Source organism: Gossypium raimondii, chromosome 4, assembly GCF_025698545.1.
Source record: "Gossypium raimondii isolate GPD5lz chromosome 4, ASM2569854v1, whole genome shotgun sequence".
Taxonomy (NCBI): domain Eukaryota; kingdom Viridiplantae; phylum Streptophyta; class Magnoliopsida; order Malvales; family Malvaceae; genus Gossypium; species Gossypium raimondii.
In genome coordinates this window covers 30,231,762-30,237,595 of record NC_068568.1, presented here as the reverse complement: position 1 = coordinate 30,237,595, position 5,834 = coordinate 30,231,762, and the positions used below count along the sequence as shown (strand labels likewise).

Sequence of the window (5,834 nt, the reverse complement as noted above, 5' to 3'; positions counted from 1 at the left end):
AATTCCTACGAAACTAGACTCACATATCTTCTTACCATAACATTTTTAGAATTTTTAGTTCAGCCAATAAGTACAGTTTATTCTTTAAAGTTTCCTCTGTTTCACTATTTGACAGTTCTGACCCCTCTTCACTAAAAATTCTTTGTAAATGAATGAGATTTTATCCCGTTCAATTTTATCTCCCCAATAATGTTTCAGGCACTGAGCATTAACTCGGAAATTACATCCCTTACCTTGGAGTTCAACAACTCCGTATGGATAGACTTGGTGAATCATAAATAGACTGGACCAACGTGATTTTAGCTTACCTGGAAAGAACTTTAATTTGGAATTGAACAAGACTTGCTGACCTGCTTAAAATTCTCGAACTCGAATGTGGTTGTCATGCCATTTCTTGAGTCTTTCTTTAAGTAATTTGACATTTTCATATGAGAACATTCAGAACTCTTCTGACTCATTGAGTTGGAACATTTGTTTCTCTTTCGCAAGCTTAGGATCCAAATTAAGCTGTTGAAGTGCCTAGTAAGCTTTGTGCTCTAACTCCAATGGTAGATGGCAGGCTTTCCCAAAGACCAACCTATAGGGTGACATCCCTAACGGTGTCTTGTATGTTGTTCTATAAGCCCATAAAGCATCATCTAATCTTGTGGACCAATCTCATCGGTTCGGGCAGACACCCTTCTCAAGTATGCCTTTGATCTCCTTATTTGCCAGTTCAGCTTGTCCATTTGTCTGCGGATGGTAAGCTGTTGCAACCTTGTGTTTCACTCTGTGCTTGTTTAATAATCATTTTAACCACTTGTTCACAAAGTGGGATCCTTCATCACTGATGATAGCTCTTGGGGTTCCAAACCTTGTGAACACATGCTTCTGCAGAAACTTCATCACAACCTTAGCATCATTTCTCGGATATGCCTTAGCCTCGACCTACTTAGACACATAGTCTACTACTACTAGTATGTACTTGTAACCGCAAGACGAAGGAAAAGGACCAAGAAAGTCAATACCCCATACATCGAACAACTCTACCTCAATGATGTTTGTTCAGGGCATCTCATTTCTGTTGGTGACATTTCCAACCCTTTGACATCGATCACAGCTCTTCACGTAAACATATGTATCCTTGAATAGTGTTGGCCAAAAGAATCCGGCTTGCAATACTTTGGTCGTTGTACGTGTACCTCCGAAGTGTCCCCCACTTGGAGCTGAGTGACAGTGGTATAAAATCTTCGGTATTTCATCTTCTACCATGCATCTCCTGATCATCTGATCTGCACACTTTTTAAACACATATGGCTCTTCCTAGAAATAGTACTTCATATCGTGAAGAAATTTTTTCCTTTGTTGATACGTCTTATTAATTGGCATCAAACTACAAGCTAAATAGTTAGCAATATTAGCAAACTAGGGTATTATGGAAATGATTTACCTTCAGGATATGTTCGTCTAGAAACGTCTCCTGAATTGGTATAAAAGGAGAATTCCCTTCTTGTGGCTCCAATCTGGACAAGTGATCTGCTACTTGATTTTCGACTCCCTTTTGATCTTGAATTTCTAAATCGAACCCTTAAAGTAGAAGTACCCATCGGATCAGCCTCGGCTTAGCATCTTTCTTCCCAAGTAAATACTTAATTGCCGAGTGGTCTGTATAGACAGTCACTTTGGTACCTACCAAATAAGATCAAAAGTTATTGAAAGCAAACACAATAGCAAGTAACTCTTTTTCTGTTACCGTATAATTCAGTTAAACTCCTGTTAGGGTTTGACTTGCGTAGTAGATGGGATGAAAAACTTTGTTCCTTCACTGGCCCAAGACATCTCCAATTGGGAAGTCACTTGCGTCATACATCAATTCGAATGGCAAATCCCAGTCTGGTGTGACTATTATGGGTGCCATGACTAATCGACTCTTCAAATTGTTGAAGGCTTTTAAGTATTTTTTGTCAAACTTGAATATAGAGTCCTTCTCCAATAATTTACGTAAAGGTTTAGCAACTTTGGAGAAGTCTTTGATAAATCTTCGATAAAAATCGGCGTGGCCCAAAAAGCTCCTAACACCCTTTACAGATGTTGGAGGTGGGAGTTTCTTAATAACGTCTACCTCGATCCCATGTCTCGTTATCCGATACCCTAGAACAGTTCCTTCTCGTACCACAAAATGACACTTTTCCCAGTTGAGTACGAGATTCGTTTCTTCACATCGCTTTAGTACCTTAGTTAGATTGGCTAAGCAATCATCGTAAGTATCTCCGAATATTGAAAAATCGTCTATAAAAACTTCTAAATATTTCTCAACCATGTCAGGTAGTAGGTGCATTACATAAACCAAATGGCATGCATCTAAATGCAATCGTACCGTACGGGCAAGTGAATATCGTTTTGTGTTGATCTTCCGGTGCTACTGTAATCTGATTATACCCTGAGCATCCATCGAAAAAATAGTAGTAATCTCGTCCTACGAGTCTATCCAGCATCTGGTCCAAAAACGGCAAAGGAAAGTGATCTTTCCTAGTCATCTCATTATTCTCATTCTCTACGACCGTGATACATCCTTTTTTTGGCACGCACTGGACCGAGCTTACCCATGAACTGTCTGAGATAGGATAGATGATACCCACATCTAACCACTTGATGATCTCTTTTTTTACTACGTCCTTCATAATGGGGTTCAGTCTCCGTTGTCCATCGGTCGTCCCTTTTTTGCCATCTTCCAGGATAATCTTATGCATGCATATAGATGGACTAATACCGCGAATATCAGTTATGGTCTATCTAATGGCCTTCTTAAATTGTTTTAGAACTAAGATAAGTTTCTCTTCTTGCTTAGTGGTCAATTCTGCTGAAACAATCATAGGCAGAGTAGAAGCGTTACCTAAATAAACGTATTTTAAATAAGAAGGTAATAACTTGAGTTCTAATTTAGGTGACTCATTGATCGACGCTTTTGGTTGGGAATAGTCCCTCTTTTCTAACTCCAAAGATTCAAAATGGGATTATGGATTAAATCCTCGAGTTCAAGAAAAGCTAAGTATTCATCCTCCTCTTCATCATTTGGAGGATCCGATGTCAAAATTCTTTCCAGTGGGTCCTCAACACAGTTGAGTTCCTTCTACACTATTAAATCCTCTAAATCAGACACTGCAGAGAAATCATCCATTGTGTTAGGAAATCGTATATACTTAAAGACGTTAAATGTTACCTGATCATCCTGAACACGCATAGTGAAGTCGCCCTTCTGCACATCAATAAGGATCCTTCCAGTTGCTAGGAATGACCTTCCTAGGATGATTTGTACTTCTTTTTCTACTTCAAAATCTAGAATTACAAAGTCAGCAGGAAAGATAAACTTAGCTACACATACCAATACGTCCACAATTTTTCCTTCTGAATGTGCTAAGGATCGATCTGCTAGTTGAAGCGTACTGTAGTTGGTCTAACTTCTCTTATCCCCAACTTCCTAAATATTGACATAGGCATCAAGTTGATACTTGCACCTAAGTCACATAATGCCTTACCACAATATGTTGCTCCAATGTTTCACGGTATGGTAAAACGTCCAGGATCCTTCAATTTTGGGGGTAGTTTGTCTTAAAGTTATGCACTACATTCCTTCGTTAGAGCTACCAGCTCAAATTCTCCAAGTCTTCATTTCTTAGACAAGATATCTTTCATGAACTTGATGTAGTTCGGCATTTGCTCAAGTGCTTCAACCAACGGGATGTTGATGTGAAGTTTCTTGAGTACGTCAAGGAACTTATGGAATTGAATCTCCTGCTTCTGTTTCTGAAGTCTTTGAGGGTAGGGTGGTAGTGGTTTCATTACTGGGACTGGTTTTGGTTGATTCGTCTTTGGTGGCAATTCTGCATCTAACGACATTGTTAGTTTATTAGAATTAGCTGGTCCTAAGGTTACTTTGTCAGTTTTTGCAGATTCTGGTTCTGGTAAAACTTGAATTTCAACACTTGGTTGAACTTCTTCTGAATCTTGAGCGTCAACTGGCTACTTTTCAACTTCGACAGTGTTGGGCTCTACTATTTTTCCACTCCTCAATGTCAATGCTTTACAATGGTCCTTCCCCAGATTTCTCGGATTCTCCGTGTCACTAGGTAGAGCACCTTGTGGTCGGTTCCTGAGTTCAGTAGCAAGCTGACCCACTTGATTCTCTAAATTCCTTAGAGTGGCATCATTTTTCGCTATGTATGCCTTCAATAGATTCTCTAAGCTATTGGATGGTTCCGCTTGGGTTGGTTTCTGAACTTGTTGGGGGAAACTAAGTGTTACTGGTTCCAGCCCCTTGGTTACACTAGGAAAAATTTGGGTGATTTTGCCACGATGAGTTATAAAAGTTGGATTGCAGTCCTTACCTCCCTCGGTTTTGGTTTTGGTTACCCATGTAATATACAGATTCGGGGTTCGATGGATATTCTTCAAATAAATGTCCTTCCCCACAATACACACAGGCTATGTTTTCAAATTGGTTAGATGGTTGGGCTGCAAAACTGTTAGACCCAATAGTGGTAAGATTCTTAAGCATTAAAGATATTGAAGGTACCTGAGATGCTAGTGAAGTGAGAGCATCCACTTCATGTATTCCAGCGACTCGTCTTCCTGGCAATCATCTCAATAATTTCATAAGCCTCATTATAAGACTTAGAAAGGAGAGCACTATTAGCAGAGGCATCCACTACCATCCTCGTGTGAGCGTTGAGACCATTATAGAAAGTCTCAAGTTGAATGCAATGTGGGATTCCATGATTAGGGCACTTTCATAATAATTCTTTGTACCTTTCCCATGCATCATACAGGGACTCATCATCCATTTGTTGGAAGGTAGTGATCTCATTCCTCAACATGGCATTCTTGCTTGGCGGGAAATACTTCATGAGTAATCTGTCGGCTAACTCTTGCCATGTAGAAATAGAATTCGGTGGCAATGAGTTCAACCAGGCACAAGCTCTGCCCCTTAGCAAATATGGGAACAACTTCAGTCGTAATGCATCTTCGGGTACTCAGGCTAACTTGAAAGAATCGGTCATTTCCATAAATAGTCTTAAGTGAAGATGAGAATCTTCAGTAGGCATTCCACTGAATTGGCCCACAGTCTGAAGCATCTGGAACATGACTGGCTTCAGCTCGAATTGTTGTGCCTTGATTTCGGGATTGCCTAAAACTCGGATTAAGATCGTTAAATACTAGCACGACATATTGTCGTAAAGCTCTATCCCTATCATCAGCAATAAGGATAGGATTCTGAGCAAGGTTTGCTCCATTTCCTTGATTCATGTTCTCAAAGTTGATCTCTTCGGTCCTTCTCTGGTTCGCTTGTCTTCTTTGCTGTCGAAAGGTTCGTTCTATTTCAGGGTCCACAGGGAGTAAGTCTATAATCTGGTCAATACTCATAAATACCTGAAATAATCACAGAAAGATTAAGTAATTAAAGATTTAAATAGGAAAATAAATAAACCAAAATGTAAAAATAGATTCACAAATATTGCTGTTTTTTAAAACAGTCCCCAGCAACGGTGCCAAAAACTTGGAACGACAAAAATGTGCAAGTGTACACAATCTCAACAAGTAATAAAGTGACAAGTAAATGTTGAGTTATCGTACCCATAGGGACTGTAAAAAGGAATATTTATGAAATTAATGTTAAAACACTTTGGTGATGGAAAATATTTTGGTTTGAAGATGATTAAAAACTAAGGGTTAAAAACTAAGTAAAAAAATTTAAAAATAAAAAGGTTCTAATGCACGATTTCAAATAAGGTTTAATCAAGATGATATAATTGTGTTGGATTAATTACATTCCTTTAACTTAGAATTATTAAACTTAT

General features: G+C 38.9%; 1 non-coding gene across 1 annotated transcript; it reads left to right on the top strand.

The window, feature by feature from the left end:
• Positions 1-4,746: 4,746 nt before the first annotated feature.
• LOC128040678 (small nucleolar RNA R71) lies at positions 4,747-4,853 on the top strand. The gene has a single exon (XR_008195484.1). It is a non-coding gene; the product is annotated as a small nucleolar RNA R71 (small nucleolar RNA).
• Positions 4,854-5,834: the final 981 nt, after the last annotated feature.